The sequence below is a fragment of the Lissotriton helveticus genome, chromosome 4_1 (genome assembly GCF_964261635.1).
Source record: "Lissotriton helveticus chromosome 4_1, aLisHel1.1, whole genome shotgun sequence".
Classification (NCBI taxonomy): Eukaryota; Metazoa; Chordata; class Amphibia; order Caudata; family Salamandridae; genus Lissotriton; species Lissotriton helveticus.
Window position 1 is genome coordinate 1,736,911,438 of NC_136063.1, and position 23,343 is coordinate 1,736,934,780.

Below are 23,343 nucleotides of genomic sequence, written 5' to 3' on the forward strand. Positions count from 1 at the left end.
TGTACCCCCCGGGACCTAATGAATAAAACGGACTTCTACTTTTTTTCACCTTTTCCACCGCGTACAAGTACTGCACGAGTACCCCGCCATTTTTTATTTTTTTTAAATACAAATTGAGCCTAAAGATCCATGTACCACCCCCTGACCAAAACTATAGGCTCAGAATGTTTCTACCCTGCCCCCTTTCCTTATTTCTCAACTTTGTTTTACTGTTTTCTTGTGACTCTGCTCTTCCGACAAACAACATGGCTGCCAATACTTCCTGGTTTGGAGTATTGACAGCCAATGAGCATGCAGCTCCTGCTCATAATTGTAGGTATTTACATACGCGTACGCCGCGATTTTTCTTTAAAAAAAATAAAATACAAAATATAGCCTAAACATCCATATATGACCCCCTAAGCAAGCCTAGAGGGTCAGAATATCTCTACCCTACCCCCTTCCCTTATTTCATAACTTTGTTTTTCTGTTTTCTTGTGACTCGGTTCTGGCGAGGCACAAGATGGCCGCCAACACTTCCTGGTTTCGAGTGTTGACAGACAGTTCACAGCCAATCAGCATGCAGCTCGCGCTCGTAATTGAACAGATTTCAGTACGCGTACTGAACTCCGACTCTAGATATCGCTATGATTTTACTTCCAATTTTCTCAGAAACTACTGAACGGATTTACACCATTTAACAAAAAACACATTCTGCGAACAGAACTCTACCTCTCTGCCAAATTTCGTGTAATTCCGTTCAGCCGTTTTCTTGGAGAAATTCACGAAGATTCGTCCACCGGCGCCAAAGTTATTCCAAATAGAATGTTGTGTATTTCCTATGGAAACTAGGTCCTAACTATAACTACCTACTGGCAACCGTCAGTAGGTAATATATATATATATATATATATATATATATATATATATATATATATATATATATATATATATATATATATATATATATATATATATATATATCCTATTGGCGGTCCCCAGTAGGCAGTTATAGTCTTTGGCGCCGGTCGACGAATCTTCGTGAAATTTTCAAAACTGGTGGGGCGCTCTGGTCCGCTCCTATTCTGAAAGTCTTGTGGTGATTCGTGAAGCGGGGCTGAGAAAAAAGGGGGTCCCAAAACGTGTTTTCCCCATGCAATTTACAGCCCGAACGGCTGAACGGAATTAAACCAAATTTGGCAAAGTTTTAGTCCTTGGTTCAGACTCGTGCCTTTTGCTTTTATGGTGTAAATCTGTTCAGTAGTTCCTGAGAAAATTACAATTAAAAGTACATATAAATCTATGGCCTCGGTGGATGCGCGGATTAGAAGCGCACCGTCCCGATCACGCGCAGAATGCTGATTGGCTGTCAAGTGGTTGTCAACATTTGAAACCAGGAAGTGTTGGCAGCCGTTTTGTGCCTCGGTAGAAGCGAGGATCTAGAAATTAGTGGAACAAGTGTTTAAAACGTATAAAGGGGGCAGGTAAGAAATATGTTGACCCTCTAGACCTGCTTAGGGGAACCCACAAGGATGTGCATGGGTGCATGGATCCGCCGTAAAAAAAATAAAAACGAAGCGCGGGCTTCTGTACTTGTTTAAAAACTAGGTACGTGGGAAGGAGAAATCCCGGGGTCTAAAATATTGCATTTGAAGCGGGGGCCGAGAAAAAAGGGGGGTCCCAAAACGTGTTTTCCCCATGCAATTTTCCATAGGAACCATTCATCACGGCTACAGCTCGAATGGCTGAACGGAATTACACCAAATTTGGCAAAGTGGTAGTCGTTTGTTCATACTAGTGCCTTTTGCTTAAATGGTGTAAATCCGTTCAGTAGTTCCTGAGAGAAATGACAATAAAAAATACATATAGATCTATGACCTTGGTGGATCGGTGCCTCTTGTGCGCACTCTAAGTGCACCGTCCCGATGACGCACTGAATGCTAATTGGCTGTCAAGTGGTTGTTAACATTCGAAATCAGGAATTGTTGGCAGCAATTTTGTGCCTCGGTAGAAGCGAGGATCTAGAAAATAGTGGGACAAGTGTTTAAAAGGTATAAAGGGAGCATGTAAGAAATATTTTGATTCTCTAGACCTGCTTATGGGATCCCCAAAGACCCCTAGGGTCCCCCAAAACATTTTTTTGGTGGAAAAAATTGGGAAATGTGCGTTGGGTTCATGAATCCGCCGTAACAAAAATAAAAAGGAAGCAAGGGCTCCTGTAGTTGTTTAAGCATTAGCTACCTGGGAAGGCCAAATCCCAGGGTCTAAAATATTACATTTGATGGGGGTCCAGAGGGGCCCTGTATCCCGGGGACCACCATTCCTCGGTGCTACAAAATAAATGGGTGAGGGAGCTTGTGGTGTCTTCAAAAGGTTTGTATAAACCCCGAGGATTACCACCCTCTGGGGCTTTTTATATTTTGAGAGGGGAGCCGCTTGGTCTCCATTCTGGAGCAGTCAAAAGCCTTGGGGAATATCACCCCCCGGAGCGGCTCCTGCTGTGTCTCGGGGTGTCTACCCCCGGGATATTGCTGATTGGTATGGCAGGGCAGGAGTCCAAGGTTCCCGTTGTGTCGTAGCAAACTTGAGGGCATATTAACAAATGCCATTTCGCCGCAATGTTTAAAAAAAAGCCAAAAATGTGGTGAAAAATATATCGCCCTATTTACTAGGTGACGAGGAGATGCATCGCATGTTAGCAGCCGGTTTGCTAAGGGCTCGCCTCGTATCTCCAATGAGTTGCAATTTAGGTGTTCTCAGTGGCAAGGTAGGTGTTTTTATGAGAATATAAAAAGGAAGAGGGAGGTATGACAACAGCGTTGTATTTACAAGGCGGCCCTGGATTTGAGTACCGATAGCAAAACTCTTGCTAATTGTGGTTTAAGTCGGATCCTAACATCTGTTCTGCAGTAGACTTAAGCATGTTTAATATGCGAGGTGGATTGATATGTTAAGTCCACAGTCTTATATTAATAAGCTTTTCACTTGCGAACATAAATTATAGCTGTATGTCTCGTGATATTGGGAGCATATTTACAAGGACAGTGTTAAAATTATCGTTGCTTTAGCGTTAGGAAAGTGCTGTTAAAGCGGCCATAATGGCTTAATAATAGGCTTTTGAGAATTTGTGAGAATTCCAATAGAATCCCAGGTTTGCACCAGAACATGTTAACGCTGTCCTTGATAATATGCCCCCAATATGCCTCAGCTCTCACTCTTGCATAGCAAACAGCAACAGCGGTAAGATAACAAAGGATTTTGAAGTCCACTATCGCTGTTTTAGTTGTAGTTTGCTGCCGTTAAAGCGGCGACAATTTTAACGCTGTCCTTGTAAATATGCGGAGGAATAGCCCACACTTACTATCAGAGGTAAGATAGTTGCATACGCTATTTATATCACAATATAATGTAGTAGGGTGCAGGAGCAGCATTTTACAAACATAATAGACAGACACAGATAGATAGTTGAAGTGCGTACGGGCACATGTGCTAGACTCCATTTTATTACGTTGCTGTTGGTAACAAGTAGAATAGTAATCATGATATCATACATTGATATTCAATCGTAAACAGTTTATGAATTCTGCTGTACAAAGGTAGGAGCACTACATGTGAAATAATACACAGAAGATTCTATCGTAAAGGGTTCATGAGTTGTGGTGCACTAAGGCAGGGTCGTTTTGTGTTAAACCTGCAAAGATGCGTGGTTCAGGCAGACCGCACTGGTAAGAATGTCTTTTGGCTACTGAATTTTGCCTTAATAAGGCAACGTGGCGATTATTTATGATGCGCTGAGTTAGTAGTATGTATGGTACTCAGCGTGTTGCCTACTAGACTGCATGATCTGTAATCACAATTGAAATAATAGATGAAACATGTATGGAATACAATGTTGAAATATGTATGTTTTAGAGATATTATAGTTCAAGTTGTGACCTGTGCATCCGCAGTGTACACTACCATTGAGTGTACCTTTGCACTTGCAGAGTGAATTTTGTTTTTCAACTAAACCTAGAACTGATATAAAATAATTTTTTAAAGGAAGGCTACTAAAGGGATATTTTGTATGTTTGAGGGACGTTATACTTTGTTTGGTACTGCACTCTATAGATAATGAATGAAGAATCAGTTGAATTCTGCCTGAATACGGCCATGTGGCGATGAATTATGATGCACTGAGTTAGTATTAACTTTGGGACTGAGCGTGTACATAACCTGTGATGATGCGTGGTCAAGGCAGGCTGCACTGGGGATCATGTTTTTTTACTACAGAATTTTGCCTTAATAAAGCCTTGTGGTGATTATTTATGGTGTACTGAGTTAGTGGTACGTCTGGTGTTTAGCGTGTGCTCACCCTGCAATGATGCGTGGTCTGAACGGGCTGCACTCAAAGTATTGACTGTTGCATACTGGACTGCATGTACTTTGAGTGGAAAAAAAATACCATGGATGGTTATCAATTCTTCAGCAACAAAATGATCAGAATCAGATGATTCTTCCAGTGGTGTAGCCATTTTTGTCTCCAAAAAAGAAATTCAGGTTACCAGTGAAGAAAAAGTGAGGTTCAAATTGTGACATATGCTGTCCACAGTATAGCCTGTCATTATGTGTGCCTTTGTGTTTGCAGCGTGAATTTTATTATTCAACTATATCTATAAGTGATATAAAAGAAGTTCTTAGAGGAAACCTACTAAAGGGACATTGTATAGGGTTTGATAAATGGTATACTTAGTTTGGTATTGTACTCTGCAAATAATGAATCAATAGTCTAATTGATTGTGAGCTCTGATGACCACAGTGTAGGCAGGAGGCAACGATTAGCAAGAGCCCACGGCCACGTGGCGTTGAGTAGAGCTGCACAGTATTGGTAATTTAGTGTGTGTGCAGCCAGCGATGATAAGTGGTGCACAGAGTTAGTGGCACCTGAAGCAACAAGGTTCTGTGGAGCCTGCGATGATGCGTGGTCCGAGCAGGACGCACTGGTAGCAAACTCTTGAAAATCAAGGTTGTCCTTATACGGGAGTAAATTGCAGTAGATCTCCAAAAACTATGACATGTTTTCTTCAAAATAAGACATTTGACTCAATACGGTCACGTGGCGATGAATTATGGTGCACTGAGTTAGTAGTAGCTTTGGCACTGAGCGTGTATGTAAAAATCTGTGATGATTTGCGGTCCGGGCAGGCCGCACTAGGATCAATGTTTTTTGCTACGTGAATTCTGCCTTAATAAGGCCCCGGGGAGATGACTTGTGGTGCAGTGAGTTAGTGGTACCTGAAGAACTCAGCGTGTGCGAACCCTGCGATGATTCGTGGTTCGGGCGGGTCACACTGGTACAATGTCTCTTGCCTACTGGAATGCGTCATTCCACCTGAATCGTGAGCCCTCACAATGTAGATCAAAGGCAGTAGTCATCACAAACATCAAGAAATTCTTTTTGTCATATCCTTTAACAAAATCTGAGGACATAAAGTACAATTATCTCTACCTTAAATAAATCAAGGCTAAATTTCATGCTGTCCGTAGTATAGATTCAAAGCTGAATTGAAGTTGTGAACCTTGCTGTCCACACTGTAGATCGAAGGCAGTACTGAGCACAGATATGGACGAATGATTTTTGTCTCTTATTTTAACAAAAGCTGAACACATACAGTACAATTGTCTCTGCATTAAATAAATGAAGGGTGATTTCCCTACTGTCCGTAGTGTAGATGCAAAGTTGAATTCAAGTTGTGAACCCTGCTATCCGCAGTGTACATCGAAGGCAGTAGTCGACACAAACAACGATGAATGCTTTTTTGTCACAGTTAACAAAATCTGAGGACACAGTACAATTTTCTCTGCCTTAAATAAATCGAGAATGAATTTAATATTGTCTGTACAGCTGATGCGCTTCTGGTATCAAGTAATGAACTCTGTGGATCGCAGTGTACATTTGAAGGCAGTACTCAGTACAGACATTGAGGAATGTTTTTTGTTGCTTCATTTAACAAAATTGACCCTGCCTTATATAAATCAAGGCTAGCGTCAATGCTGTTCGTAGTGTAGATGCAAAGCTGAATTCAAGTTGTGAACCCTGCTCTCCGCAGTGTAGATCGAAGGCAGCAGTTGACACAGACATCGAGGAATGCTTTTTTGTCACATACTTTAACAAAATCTGACGACATAGTACAATTGTCTCTGCTTTAAATAAATCGAGACTGAATTCAATGTTGTCTGTAGTGCATATCGTAACTGGTATCAAGTTGTAAACTCTACTGACCGCACTGTAGATCGAAGGCAGTAGTCAGCACAGATATTGACGAAGAATTTATGTCACTTATTTTAACAAAGTCTGAGGATATAAAGTACAATTGTCTCTGCCTTACATAAATCAAGGCTAACTTCAATGCTGTCCGTAGTGTAGATCCAAAGCTGAATGTAAGTTATGAACCCTGCTTTCGGCACTGTAGATCGAAGGCAGTAGTCGATACACACATAAGTCTGCGGAACTGTGGCGCTGAGTTCGCAATGGGCCTTTATTGAGGAGGCACGTGGTCATGGTGGTAGCCACGTGGCAGGGTGAGGACCTTCACTGTGGTGGAGTCTCTTCTCTTTGCAGAAGTGAACCACGCCCAAGGCGTAGCCTAATTATTTATAGTTTTACACTGACGTTGTGTACGTTGGACCAGCCCACTCCGCTTCTGCTTCGAGGGGGAGACTGGGGGGGGGAACACAGCTACATGACCGAAATATTCCCCAGTGTCTGAGATAATATGGTTGCGTCCACTATGCAGTTCACTACACGTATCAATAGTAATCTACACACGGAAAAGTTTTTGGTTTCTATAGTGAGTTGTGTATAGCATTTCACCGGTAGTCTTGGCATTGTGTAAATTATTGTTGATGTGTGAGGTCCTTCCCTTATACATAGTTGGTGCCACATCTCTGAACATTCAGCTATTGTGCGGTTGAGAGGATATGGTATCTTGGGAAGGTCCGTTGTCCTGTTTTGCGCTGCCTATGAGGTAGTAGGGAACAGGAGTCCGGGGGGGTGGTTGTGGTGGTGGCGGCGCTGGGTGTTGTGATTTTGTTGGGTGTCGGAAGTGCATGATTAGTACCTCTATCACATATTCCTCTTTAAATATGGGTGTGAGTTGGATGTAATCCACGCAGTACAAAGTCGACGTCTTTACACTAGTTAAATGCTGATGTTAATTTGTTAGTGGTAAGTGGAACTATTGCCTGTTTTTTAGGTAGCATTGCAGATTTGGTTTCTTGTTGAAAATATGGGGAAGTGGTCAATATAATAATTAGCAATTTTCATTTAAAAATCCTTTCAAATTCACTGAAAAAACCATAGGTTTCAGGCAGTTTATAGTTAGGAATTCTCATTTAAAAAACCTTTGAAATTCACTGAAAAAACCATAGATTTCAAGCAGGTTATAGTTAGGAATTATCCTTTAAAAAAACGTAGAAATGAATTAAAAAAACCATAAGTCATGTCATGAATGATGTAATATGTGACATCATCACCAGTGGATTGGAGGCGCGAGAGTTACAGTTAGAACACTAACTATAACGGAGGAATTTCAATGGTTTTGCATGTGTGAAATGTCCAGCTAACTATAACACCCCTGAAACCTATATTTTTTTTCAATGGATATGTATATATATATGTATATTACCTACTGGCGGTCGCCAGTAGGTATATATAGTTAGGATTTTTTCTCTATGGGTTTTTTGAAAATTCTATGTCTAATAACTTTGGCGTTTGTGGACGGAATTGGCTGAAATTTTCAGGAAAATGGCACATTTTGTTTCTGAGCAGCCCTTGAAAATTTGGGGGGGTTCGTCCAGTGGGGGCCGAGAAAAAAGGGGGGTCCCAAAACGTGTTTTTAACATTGAGTTTTCCATAGGGCGGTTGGCCTCACTTTTAGCCCGAACGGCTGAATGGATTTGCACGAAACTTGGCAAAATTGTAGGGACTGGTAGCCCGATGTGCCTTTTGTAGGTCTCAATATATGTGCTCCAGTGGATTTTGAGAAATTAACATTTAAAAAAAGATATATATCTGTAACAGCGGACCGGGCAGCGCTCTGGTTCGCGGACTTTTCGCGCAACGGAGCTTTGTGAAGCGAAGCTGATTGGTTCTCCGGCGTCTGTCAACATTCCAAACAGTCCGTAGCGGCCGCCATCTTGTCTCTCGGTAGGATCGAGAGACAAGAGGAGGTCAAAACAAAGGGGGAAATAACTATAAGGGGGCATAGTAGATCCTCGCTGACCCCCTAGGTTTGATGTGGAGGTTTTAAAAGGGCCCCGCGGGGCAAAAAAAAATAATAATAATAATAATCGAACGGCTGAATGGATTTGCACGAAACTTGGCAAAATATTAGGGACTGGTAGCCCGATGTGCCTTTGCTAGGTCTCAATATATGTGCTCCAGTGGATTTTGAGAAATTAACGTTCAAAAAAAGATATATATCTGTAACAGCGCTCCGCTTCGCGTAACGGAGGTTTGCGAAGCTGATTGGTCATTCTGTCACTGGGCTATAGTTGGGCTACATCTGGCTGATATTTGGGCTACATTTGTTTTTTTGTGTGTCTGGCGGCCATCTTTGGGCTACATTGGGCTACATTGGGCTTCATTGGGCTACATTCGGCTAATTAGCAAATAGCTCATCGCAAACTAGGAATGGTAAAGAATCGCTATTTATTCCTTAAAGTTCGCTATTTAGGAAATGCAAAAAACTTTGATGATATATATGGCGGTTCATCTCTAACAAGATAAGAAGCATAGGGATACATTTATGATGACTGGCGCATCACCAGGGATGTGTTAGTCATTCTGTGCCGCTGTTCCGTCACCTATGGTGTGCTGCATTTACAATGCGGCGCATCATGGGGCAAAAACAGCACAGATGCGTGATGTATCTGTGCCGTAAAGGTGGCGCATTGCTGGAGTTGTATCGCAAGTGTGATGAAGCTCCAGCAAGGGTCGGGGGTGCCCCTGTCGCAGGGTTTCTGTTCTCACACAGAACTATGGACAGAGGATTGGAACCTCGGCGAATGCATTGCTGGAGTTGTATCGCAAGTGTGATGAAGCTCCAGCAAGGGTCGGGGGTGCCCCTGTCGCAGGGTTTCTGTTGTCACACAGAACTGTGGACAGAGGATTGGAACCTCGGCGAATTAGGGTGTCCCAAAACTCACGTTAGTAATCAAAAACTCCTTAGCAAGCTAGGTACAGTGTCACATTGGATATAACAAACTCTCAATGTTTAGACAATCCAGAATATGAACTTATAGTACCTCAGGATACGTGGAACTCATGAACAGTCGGTCGTTATAGATTTCTTAGAAACCAGAACATGGAGTTAAGAAGAACAGATGTGTATTTGAAATGTTTATTTACTAATGCCGTCTTCTCAGGCGTAGTACCTTAGATAATAAAAGTACACATATTATCAGTAGCAAAATTACCAGCATAGTTACTAGTACATAAAAAGTGAATGGTGATAGTATGTTAACATGCTGTAAATGAATAAGAGTTAGCAACACTTATAAGCAGCCGCGGGCCGTGGAGGGAGTTACGGTGAGGCAGGGAGGCGGGGAGGGGGAGAAGCAGGGTGGAGAATACAAGTACACATATTATCAGTAGCAAAATTACCAGCATAGTTACTAGTACATAAAAAGCGAATGGTGACAGTATGTTAACATGCTGTAAATGAATAAGAGTTAGCAACACTTATAAGCAGCCGCGGGCCGTGGAGGGAGTTACGGTGGGGCAGGGAGGCGGGGAGGGGGAGGGGCAAGGTAGAGAGGGCTCCACCCTGCTTCTCCCCCTCCCCGCCTCCCTGCCCCATCGTAACTCCCTCCACGGCCCGCGGCTGCTTATATCTCACCCTCCCTAATACACATATTATATTATTTGCTAAGAAGGTCTCTTTGTGTTGGTTTAGGGCGTGCCCATACTTTAGTGTCTTAGATTTGAAGGAATCACATCACCATACACCAGCTCTCTCTTCATGTGAACCGCATCAACTGTTGTGTATGTGTGTTCGGCAAAGCAATATAAAACCCGCCTCATGCCCAGAATTGGCAGAAGTTGCACTTATGTTATGAGTATGAAGTCGTGGAGATCAGACCTCATAACAATTCTGTATCGTGTTGTTCTTGAAACTTTAGCACTCGCTGTACAGATATAGTTTAACAAGTAAAGCAGATAGTAGACCAATAACATATTATTCTCATGTAAACCACGATGAACTACTAGGTGGAAAGCTAAAGCAACAACTAAGTGTCGTGTGCAGAAGTTGCAAAAAAGGAAAAATGGCGTTTAAACCGGTAATGAGCCCATGCTAACTTAACACGGTGTAAAGATATCCAGGACCTAGATGACACCTCCTCATGATCCGGAAACGAACTGAATAAGATAATAGAAGTGCCATCTCATGAGAGCAGATTGCAAGTTTATATGTGGACGGTCCGCAAGGTAAAGCATTAAAAACTAGGAAAATGTAATGCTAAAGAAAAATAAAACAGCCAAGTACTTTATCGAGTCTTAAGCCAATAGGCAAGGTAAATAATAAAAACTTGACAAATAAGTCAATGAATTGTCAATGAAATGCTAGTACTCAGCATATCAAACATGAAAAAGGTCTATGACATAACTGTGTATGCAAAATAAGCTGCAACAGCCTCCAATAGGAAGTCACCGTCTTCATCCGAAAACAGTTCAGCCATCCAATTTAAAAGCGGAAAAGAACATACGTGCTCTCCCAGCACCGGATCCTCTATCACCATCAGAGGACAGCTCGTGGGTTTTCAAGAAAGCTCTCTTCCAAGAAAGACTGTGCTGCCGCCAGTAAATTCCAGGGACCAAGTAGTCCATGCATCAATGCCACAGCCATAATCCTTTCGCCAGGACAAACCAACTCGTGAGTAATGATAGGAGTCATCAGCTGATTAAAGTCGACGTCAGGAGAAACCGGTCCGCAGAGACACAAATCAATGGCCCAATCGAAATCACAGGTCAGGCAGTGAAATACAGGCTGGACACAGGTGAAGTAGGAGAACCGAAAAGATAATCCATATGCCGTGCTTAATATCGCCAACGGCATTGTGCCATAATATTCTAGCATGCGATTGCGGAACAGTGTCAGCAGCTGCAGGGTCGGAGGTTGCATAGGAGGGACATCCATATTTAAAAATGTAAAAAAGCACAAGAGCGTCCGCTGGTAATGCAAGTAAAAATGCCAATCCACGAACCAGAGTGCAGAAAATACAATGAAAGGAAGCAGGGATGACTCCAAAGATTTTCTCAAATGAAGTCACGAGACCACTGGTAACAACTTTAAAAAAGTGTGTCAGGGACTTTGTGGAGGATGCGTTAAAGATAGTCGGAAACATGTTGCTGAAATTGAAAGGCAAATCTTAATTGAAAAGGGTGTGCACCTCTGTACGGGTGTTCGCTATGTGAAGTACGAAAGTTTCACGGGCCGAACTCAAGGCCACCTCTCTCTGAGACAAAAGAGCTCTTATTCTTGCCATGCCGTTGAAACGTGTCCCAAGGTTGGTATTTGTGGCCAGATTGAAAACTCACTATGTTCATGTGTGGGAGGAAATAGAACATTTCTGCAGCAAATAACCCGTTCACTTACTGTTACGATAAAAGGAATACTTTTAATTAACTCAGAACAATCTTCATTATTGAGCATCAAATAACTACCATTTTCCAACAACTTGAACGTGGGGATGATAGCAGGAACTGGCGTGCCTTGCAACACGCAAGCCATATTTGGTCGGTGTTTGTTGCATGAACCGTGTAACTGTATGTGCCTACACATTAGTGAATGATCTGGCGTCTCAGTGCATTCCTCTCCATTCAGATAAACTTCTTGATCATCTTTGAAACATCTGTATGTGTATGGAAGCGACCAGACCTCATGAAGAAAAGCACTACCTAAAGGTTCATAACGACCTATTGGTATATATTTCATACAATTTGAAAACTTATATAAAGCAAAAGGCAGCGTTATTAAACCGTGGATAAGGCATGTTGTCAAAAAACCCGCAATCCTCTGCTGATGATGTCACTGAGCATGTCATGAATGATGTAATATGTGACATCATCAGCAGTGGATTACGGGTAATAGTATCTCTAGTTTACTCCCCTATAGCTGTCTTTATTTTAACATAAGTGTGTGTTTCCCTCCCTTATACTTACTGTTTTTGGTTCGCTTCCAGTTCGCGTACCGGCGAGCGAACTAGGAAGCGAACTAAGAGAAATAGAGGTTGGCACAGTTCCAAATATTGTACCAATTGTTTAATAACGGGGAGGTAGTTCTGAAAAGAACTTTTTTTTTTATTTTTCTGAACATTTTTTTACTGTTTTTGAATTTTTCGGAACAGTTTTATATTTTTTGGGGTTTTTCTTGGAGGGGGCAATGAAAACGATTCATTGTAAAGGGCTCAACAGGAGCAACAAAACAAAAAAAAGAAGTATTTATTATTTTGGGCGTTTCGGACAAACTTGCATATGATAGTCAATAGCTCTGTTGATCAGAGTGATGCTTCTTTCTCCGTAGAAAATGAATCCATCGCAAAATACGCAGGTGTGTTTTACTTCACCAAATCTCATTTGTATATTTGGCACCATCTCCCTGCCCTCTGGTCCCGTTACTTCCGGTACAACAGATCTTCTGGCCATAATAGGGAGATTATCTAGGTCGTTCCGAAACTGTGCAGCACTGTAGTTGTTAGGATGCCACCTAGTCATATGGCGATGCATTGTGTAGTTTCCGAAACTGTATTTTTTGTCGGTCCCTCTGGACAGTCTATCTTGACATATAAGGCAAGTTACGTATCTTGCATTTACTTTTTTCTGACCTTTGGGAATTTTAAAAAATTGCCAAATGAAGTTTTCTTTCCGGTGAGACGTCCTGGGCTGCTCAGGCAAAAACTGCCTCTCTTCGTGCTCGTCCTCCTGTTCCTCTTCTTCTTCTTCTTGTTGAATTATAACTTGAGCAGGTGGTCCACTCTTCCTTGGATGTGGTGGAGGTGGTGGGGAAGCACCAGCTGAAGCTACTAAAAAAGCCATTGCTCAGTGATCACAAAGGGTCTTTCTCTCACAATGATGAAAGTCAGAGTGAGGAAAGAAGGAGGGATTTTCATCATTTGGGAAAAACAAGAGTTCTCAACCAATCAAAAGTGTTCATTTTAGATTATATGACCTAGTCTTACATCATTAGGAAACCAAAAGTGAAATGAACCAATGAAAAGTGTTATTACCAAGTCACATGACTTGCTGTGTTTACGTTAAGCGCTTTGCAGGGCCTCCCGGTTTGCTTCCAGAAACCTGCGCTTTGCGACTCGCTTCGCGTACCAGTTCGCTAACGTAGTACGTCATATGACGTATCACGCGACAACGTGAAACGTCATGCGGACGGGAGGCGTCACGATGTTGTTTTGTAACGCGGCACTTGCGGTAAAGAAACGTTTACCGGCTCGCGGTCTATTTCGCGTCATCAAGGTCAGCTAACGGGAAGCTTCCCGATTTGCGAAGCGGGAACGAAGAAAAAAAAATATTTAAAAAAAAAATTATTCATAAACATATAAAATATATTTTTGGATTTAAAGAAGAATACATTTTACAGCTACAGATATTAGCTGTTAAAAAACCAATGAAATTCACAGAAAAAACCATAGGTTATGGACCATATATAGTTAGGAATTAGCATTTACAAAACCTTGAAAATTCACTGAAAAAACCATAGGTTATAGACCATATATAGTTAGGAATTAGCATTTACAAAACCTTGAAAATTCACTGAAAAAACCATAGGTTATAGACCATATATAGTTAGGAATTAGCATTTAAAAAACCTTATTTTACTCACACAAAACCATTGAAATTCCATATATAGTTAGTTGCACTAACTATATATCGCGCACCCGCAATCTACTGCTGATCATGTCACATATTACATCATTCATGACATGGTCAGTGACATCACTGATGACATCACTGATGACATCTCAAATGACATCACTGATGACATCACTGATGACATCTCATTTGACATCATTCTTGTGCTAATACGATAAACCTCTTCAGACTCTAATATAACCTTAGATACACTCAGTGTATACAGACACTCACACACTGCCACTCATCCATGGAGTTACTCACACACCCAGTCAGTCATGCAAAGAAACAATCTCACCTCCATTTCTTCAACTATACAGTTAAACACACCTTACTTATTGAAACATATACTAACACATATTTACTCTCTTATACAATCCCTGATACAAGTTCACAATGATCGATACAACCACTCACTCATTCAGTGGCTCTCATGCACAGTTATTTATATATGCCAACTCTCACATGTACTGTGTTTTACATATGTACTTACTATGACATGTAGCATTGAGATATCCATTCACTCATCAATACACTCATGCACACAGTCAACTGCCCATGTAGCTGTTTCCACATGCACTCTTGAACTCATACACCTAGTGAATAAACTGCTCACACATCTATGCATAGAGTCTCACACCTTCCAGCCACCCCCACACAAACTCAATCTCCCATAGAAATACTTGGGCAACCAATTAATAACACATATAGCCTCTCGTATAGCTAATGATCAACACATGCAGCAGTTTACAGAACAACAGACATAATGATGCACAAATTAAGACAGTTTAGTCACTAACCCATGCATTCAGTGAGACACATTTAATCACTCACTCATACAGTCAGTCATGCACCTACTAAATCCTTCATCCAGACACTTATACATCCACTCAAGACATATTTTAACTTTACAGAAAAATACAGTCACTGGATGTTGTCATCAGTGATGTCATCAGTGATGTCATTTGAGATGTCATCAGTGATGTCATCAGTGATGTCACTGACCATGTCATGAATGATGTAATATGTGACATGACCAGCAGTGGATTGCGGGTGCGCGATATATAGTTAGTGCAACTAACTATATATGGAATTTCAATGGTTTTGTGTGAGTAAAATAAGGTTTTTTAAATGCTAATTCCTAACTATATATGGTCTATAACCTATGGTTTTTTCAGTGAATATATATATATATATCACAGCCTTACTTTGGTGAACACCCGAGGGGCACTGGTGAGGCCAAAGGGGAGTACAGAATAAAATGCTTGAATCCCACTTAGAACCACTGGTAATGCCTATGGGACTGCAGGAGAAGGATGTGTAAATAGACATCCTGCAAACTAAATGTCACCATCTAGTCAGCTGGATCCAGGGCAGATAGAACTTGGGTCATGGAGAGCATCTTGAATTTTTTGTTTTTAAGGAAAAGGTTCAGAGCGTGAAGGTCTAAAATAGGCCAAACTCTCCATCCTTCCCTGGAAACAATTAGTCCCTATCTCTGATATAGGCAACCTCTAGATGGCTCCCTTGTGCAAAAGAATTAGCAATGTAGAACAGACAAGTGACCCTCCGGAAGACACTCTGGTGTATGTGGCAGATGAGGTGGTGAGGACAGGAAAGGTATTGTGTACTCATCCTAGACAGTTTAAAGCACCCATCTGTTCGATGTGATACTTCATCAACAATGAGGGTAATAACTTTTTCTACTTTCAACAAGTTGACAGTATGCCACCATGGACATTTTAAAGGGGTTTGGAGTGGCAGCAGGGAGCTCTAGACTGGGAGGTTCATGGTCCCCGAGGGACTGGACACTGTTCGCCTGATACCATGCTTCCACTTCGGCAGTCTGTTCCAGTGGAGGTGGACCTTGGTGTTGCCTCTGCTGGATGGCCCTTCCGAAGCCTCAAAAACAGGGGTAGGTTGGGGATTATGCCACACAGGCACTGAAAGGTCAAGACAGGGTGTGCTGTGGCTATCCATTTTTGAAGCGGTTCAAGGCTGAATTAGCTCGGCAAGACAAGTGTTATCAAATGATTTGTCCAATAGTGATAACTGAACATCACTGGAGAAGCCCATGGAACACATCCAAGCATGGCGGCGAAAACACACTGGTACCGACAGACCAGATCTAATGAAATACTGCAAAGCATCTTGCCCATTCTGAATTATCTGGGCCAAATTGGTGCGTAACTCATCAGGGACCGTGGGCAAGATTTCACTCACCATGTTCCATAACGTGTGCTAGTAACATCCTAGGAGGTAACTGGTGTTTACAAATAGGAGAACGGGCAGATGAGAGCATTCTCTTCCCAAAGACCTCCAAACATTTGGACTTTCCATCTGGAGCCAGACTTAATTAACTATAACAACACAACCCTCTAACATTTACAGTGTTCTCATAAATGATGTCATTACAGATGGCACAAGTGTTCTGAATCGTATAATTTAACATGCTATAAGTGATGTAATATGATAGGGTATAAGCAGTGCATGGGGAAGGTGTAGGTTATAGTTAATTTAGTCTGGCTAGCGAGTTGCCAACCCTCTGTATGGAGTGTACAAGTCATAGTAAGTTTTGGCCGTGGTGCAAATGAGATCTTTAAGTTATAACCATAACTTTCAAATTTTTAATGTTTGTGTAGTTTAAGGTGGATTTGTATAGAAATAATACATTACGTTCTCCTAACTATTACTAATCATAAACCTTTACTTTTTTTCAGTGAATTTGTATTTTTTTTGTTTAAATTTGTTTGTAACCATATAATATTGTTTATTATGGGGTTTTTTGGTGACGTGGTACTTTCAAGGAAGGTCAAAGTGGTTGGTGTGATATAGTTTCCTAATGACCAATCATCTAACTCTTTATATATTTGTTTGTCTGCCTTTGTGTTCCTTATTCTTGTATGTCCATGTATGTGCAAGATGTTTAGAGTATTGGTTTGTTGGGCACAGTTTAATTTTATGGGCCACAGAGCATGATAAGAAAGTAGACGCTGAAATTAATTTAGTTTGAAAGGAGTTTAACTAACATATATTTGTGAAAGAGGTTTGAAATGGAATCAGTTACTCCCTCTACTTTACTCTGTTAGTAAATGTGGCCATCTCACTTTATGGTTATCCACTGCGGTAAAGCTACCCTATATTATGTCTAATTTTACTTTGCCTTTTTTTTCTTTTATTTCAATAAGTACCCCTGTACTTTCTAGATACTTTTGTGGAAATACCACAGTACTCTGTAAACCTTTTAAACATACTTTTCCCCAACTCTATAGACTTTGCTAAACCTCCTATGCATTGCAAAAAGAGTTATATGCTATATTTGATGTTAAAACACAGAACCAAGACAAAGTGTGGTCTAAACAATATGGCAGCCTTTTTATTTTGCAAGGACATTGATTACCTAATAATATTGTGTTTTGTCATCACCATGTACTGCAGTACACTGTATATCACAGCTCACAATATCACTAAGTTTTTGTCCCTTATTACTTAAAAACAACTGAACAAATTCAGATTAAATAGCAAAAAGGGCCTTTTCCACGCATTCATTAATATTCCTGCCAGATTCCATGTAAATCTGTAAACTCTATTGATAATGCATTGGTGGGAAAACATGTTTTGGGACCCCCCCCTTTTTTTCTTCTTTGCACCACCTTAACTAATCACCAACATTTTGCATCACCAGCCAATGCAGACATAAGAATAGGTCAACAAAGTTTCCTAGAGATTCCTCGAACGGTGACAAAGTTGTTAGCAAACAAAACTCTGAGGAATACCTATCTCTCCGAAGCCTAACTATAGAGTGAATACCCAACTCTGATATATACATATATATATATATAGATATATTCACACACAACAGAGTTGCCCCCTCGGAAAAGCCGCACAAAGGTAGGTTTCACTTCGTTTTATTTTCAGGAAGTTGCAGCACAGAAGGAATGAAACCATACATCCAAATGTTCAGATTGCCGACGCGTTTCGTGCATACAAGCACTTTGTCAAAGGCATGCTGGTCCCCGCAGCGCAGGGCATTGTGCACTGTTTTATTTCATACCTGAGTCCCGCCCATGTGGGCGTAAGCTCCTCGCAGATCTTCATGGTCTCTGTAGTACACAGTTGTATTCCTCCAGTGAGGTGCTCCATACGTTGCATTATTCGACATGAATTAAAACCCAGGTGGGTATGCAGAGTTTCACGCTCACTCCGCGCTGCATGTAACACCTTCCAAAAACAACCTCCTTTCCAACATGGTGTTCGAGGTTGAGAACACCATCGGGCCGCTTTCATGCGGCGGAGCTTTTCCACGGCTGGGCCAGCCGTAATTTATTCACACACAACAGAGTTGCCACCTCGGAAAAGCCGCACAAAGGTAGGTTTCACTTCGTTTTATTTTCAGGAAGTTGCAGCACAGAAGGAATGAAACCATACATCCAAATGTTCAGATTGCCGACGCGTTTCGTGCATACAAGCACTTTGTCAAAGGCATGCTGGTCCCCGCAGCGCAGGGCATTGTGCACTGTTTTATTTCATACCTGAGTCCCGCCCATGTGGGCGTAAGCTCCTCGCAGAGCTTCATGGTCTCTGTAGTACACAGTTGTATTCCTCCAGTGAGGTGCTCCATACGTTGCATTATTCGACATGAATTAAAACCCAGGTGGGTATGCAGAGTTTCACGCTCACTCCGCGCTGCATGTAACACCTTCCAAAAACAACCTCCTTTCCAACATGGTGTTCGAGGTTGAGAACACCATCGGGCCGCTTTCATGCGGCGGAGCTTTTCCACGGCTGGGCCAGCCGTAATTTATTCACACACAACAGAGTTGCCCCCTCGGAAAAGCCGCACAAAGGTAGGTTTCACTTCGTTTTATTTTCAGGAAGTTGCAGCACAGAAGGAATGAAACCATACATCCAAATGTTCAGATTGCCGACGCGTTTCGTGCATACAAGCACTTTGTCAAAGGCATGCTGGACCCCGCAGCGCAGGGCATTGTGCACTGTTTTATTTCATACCTGAGTCCCGCCCATGTGGGCGTAAGCTCCTCGCAGAGCTTCATGGTCTCTGTAGTACACAGTTGTATTCCTCCAGTGAGGTGCTCCATACGTTGCATTATTCGACATGAATTAAAACCCAGGTGGGTATGCAGAGTTTCACGCTCACTCCGCGCTGCATGTAACACCTTCCAAAAACAACCTCCTTTCCAACATGGTGTTCGAGGTTGAGAACACCATCGGGCCGCTTTCATGCGGCGGAGCTTTTCCACGGCTGGGCCAGCCGTAATTTATTCACACACAACAGAGTTGCCCCCTCGGAAAAGCCGCACAAAGGTAGGTTTCACTTTGTTTTATTTTCAGGAAGTTGCAGCACAGAAGGAATGAAACCATACATCCAAATGTTCAGATTGCCGACGCGTTTCGTGCATACAAGCACTTTGTCAAAGGCATGCTGGTCCCCGCAGCGCAGGGCATTGTGCACTGTTTTATTTCATACCTGAGTCCCGCCCATGTGGGCGTAAGCTCCTCGCAGAGCTTCATGGTCTCTGTAGTACACAGTTGTATTCCTCCAGTGAGGTGCTCCATACGTTGCATTATTCGACATGAATTAAAACCCAGGTGGGTATGCAGAGTTTCACGCTCACTCCGCGCTGCATGTAACACCTTCCAAAAACAACCTCCTTTCCAACATGGTGTTCGAGGTTGAGAACACCATCGGGCCGCTTTCATGCGGCGGAGCTTTTCCACGGCTGGGCCAGCCGTAATTTATTCACACACAACAGAGTTGCCACCTCGGAAAAGCCGCACAAAGGTAGGTTTCACTTCGTTTTATTTTCAGGAAGTTGCAGCACAGAAGGAATGAAACCATACATCCAAATGTTCAGATTGCCGACGCGTTTCGTGCATACAAGCACTTTGTCAAAGGAATGCTGGTCCCCGCAGCGCAGGGCATTGTGCACTGTTTTATTTCATACCTGAGTCCCGCCCATGTGGGCGTAAGCTCCTCGCAGAACTTCATGGTCTCTGTAGTACACAGTTGTATTCCTCCAGTGAGGTGCTCCATACGTTGCATTATTCGACATGAATTAAAACCCAGGTGGGTATGCAGAGTTTCATGCTCACTCCGCGCTGCATGTAACACCTTCCAAAAACAACCTCCTTTCCAACATGGTGTTCGAGGTTGAGAACACCATCGGGCCGCTTTCATGCGGCGGAGCTTTTCCACGGCTGGGCCAGCCGTAATTTATTCACACACAACAGAGTTGCCCCCTCGGAAAAGCCGCACAAAGGTAGGTTTCACTTCGTTTTATTTTCAGGAAGTTGCAGCACAGAAGGAATGAAACCATACATCCAAATGTTCAGATTGCCGACGCGTTTCGTGCATACAAGCACTTTGTCAAAGGAATGCTGGTCCCCGCAGCGCAGGGCATTGTGCACTGTTTTATTTCATACCTGAGTCCCGCCCATGTGGGCGTAAGCTCCTCGCAGAGCTTCATGGTCTCTGTAGTACACAGTTGTATTCCTCCAGTGAGGTGCTCCATACGTTGCATTATTCGACATGAATTAAAACCCAGGTGGGTATGCAGAGTTTCACGCTCACTCCGCGCTGCATGTAACACCTTCCAAAAACAACCTCCTTTCCAACATGGTGTTCGAGGTTGAGAACACCATCGGGCCGCTTTCATGCGGCGGAGCTTTTCCACGGCTGGGCCAGCCGTAATTTATTCACACACAACAGAGTTGCCCCCTCGGAAAAGCCGCACAAAGGTAGGTTTCACTTCGTTTTATTTTCAGGAAGTTGCAGCACAGAAGGAATGAAACCATACATCCAAATGTTCAGATTGCCGACGCGTTTCGTGCATACAAGCACTTTGTCAAAGGAATGCTGGTCCCCGCAGCGCAGGGCATTGTGCACTGTTTTATTTCATACCTGAGTCCCGCCCATGTGGGCGTAAGCTCCTCGCAGAGCTTCATGGTCTCTGTAGTACACAGTTGTATTCCTCCAGTGAGGTGCTCCATACGTTGCATTATTCGACATGAATTAAAACCCAGGTGGGTATGCAGAGTTTCACGCTCACTCCGCGCTGCATGTAACACCTTCCAAAAACAACCTCCTTTCCAACATGGTGTTCGAGGTTGAGAACACCATCGGGCCGCTTTCATGCGGCAGAGCTTTTCCACGGCTGGGACAGCCGTAATTTATTCACACACAACAGAGTTGCCCCCTCGGAAAAGCTGCACAAAGGTAGGTTTCACTTCGTTTTATTTTCAGGAAGTTGCAGCACAGAAGGAATGAAACCATACATCCAAATGTTCAGATTGCCGACGCGTTTCGTGCATACAAGCACTTTGTCAAAGGCATGCTGGTCCCCGCAGCGCAGGGCATTGTGCACTGTTTTATTTCATACCTGAGTCCCGCCCATGTGGGCGTAAGCTCCTCGCAGAGCTTCATGGTCTCTGTAGTACACAGTTGTATTCCTCCAGTGAGGTGCTCCATACGTTGCATTATTCGACATGAATTAAAACCCAGGTGGGTATGCAGAGTTTCACGCTCACTCCGCGCTGCATGTAACACCTTCCAAAAACAACCTCCTTTCCAACATGGTGTTCGAGGTTGAGAACACCATCGGGCCGCTTTCATGCGGCGGAGCTTTTCCACGGCTGGGCCAGCCTTTATTTATTCACACACAACAGAGTTGCCCCCTCGGAAAAGCCGCACAAAGGTAGGTTTCACTTCGTTTTATTTTCAGGAAGTTGCAGCACAGAAGGAATGAAACCATACATCCAAATGTTCAGATTGCCGACGCCTTTCGTGCATACAAGCACTTTGTCAAAGGCATGCTGGTCCCCGCAGCGCAGGGCATTGTGCACTGTTTTATTTCATACCTGAGTCCCGCCCATGTGGGCGTAAGCTCCTCACAGAGCTTCATGGTCTCTGTAGTACACAGTTGTATTCCTCCAGTGAGGTGCTCCATACGTTGCATTATTCGACATGAATTAAAACCCAGGTGGGTATGCAGAGTTTCACGCTCACTCCGCGCTGCATGTAACACCTTCCAAAAACAACCTCCTTTCCAACATGGTGTTCGAGGTTGAGAACACCATCGGGCCGCTTTCACGCGGCGGAGCTTTTCCACGGCTGGGCCAGCCGTAATTTATTCACACACAACAGAGTTGCCCCCTCGGAAAAGCCGCACAAAGGTAGGGCGTAAGCTCCTCGCAGAGCTTCATGGTCTCTGTAGTACAGGAAGGTGTACTACAGAGGAAAGTGGAAGGTGTTACATGCAGCGCGGAGTGAGCGTGAAACTCTGCATACCCACCTGGGTTTTAATTCATGTCGAATAATGCAACGTATGGAGCACCTCACTGGAGGAATACAACTGTGTACTACAGAGACCATGAAGCTCTGCGAGGAGCTTACGCCCACATGGGCGGGACTCAGGTATGAAATAAAACAGTGCACAATGCCCTGCGCTGCGGGGACCAGCATGCCTTTGACAAAGTGCTTGTATGCACGAAACGCGTCGGCAATCTGAACATTTGGATGTATGGTTTCATTCCTTCTGTGCTGCAACTTCCTGAAAATAAAACGAAGTGAAACCTACCTTTGTGCGGCTTTTCCGAGGGGGCAACTCTGTTGTGTGTGAATATATATATATATAAAGCAGCTCCCATAATGAGCACCCTCAACACCAGTGACACTCTAAGTTTGCTCACCTCAAATGTCTGCTTTTCAATCAAAGTCTTTAAGCATAGTATTAGCATAATGCCATTCACGGCGAGATCGAAAGGGACAAATCTGTAATACTGTGCCTGGAGTGGTAAAAGTCTTTTGCCATTTCTACAGCAAAGTTTTTAAGCATAGTACTAGCACAGTGCTATCCATGCTGAGCTGTAAAATGACAAAAGCATTTTACCACTCCAGGCACAGTATTAAAGCTTTGAATTACCAATTCAAAGTTGTAATACTGTTCCTGGAATGGTAAATATATATATAAAACTGGAAATTTATTTACATTTCTCAGCAACTACTGAATGAATTTACACCAAATCCTAAAGTGGCACTTCCTTGAACCAACATCTTCTTTAAAGCCAAATTTGGTGTAATTTAGTACATCAGTTTGGACTGTAGCCATGTCTAAAGTTTTTATGGGGAAAACGCGATTTTAGGCACCCCCTTGTTCTCGGCCTCCACTTGACGGATCACCCAAAACTGTCAAAATAGCAGCAAAACTGAGTGTTGTATTAGTTTTTAAAATTTTGTTAAGATTCATCAAACGGTGCCAAGGTTATTTGGCAAAACAAAAAAAATATTTTCCCATGGGAACTAGGTTGCAACTATAACTGCCAGTAGGTAAAAAAAAATATATATATATATATTCACAGAAAAAACATAGGTTTTAGGGGTGTTATAGTTAGCTCGTACAAAACTATAGAAATTCCTCCGTTATAGTTAGTTCTGCTAA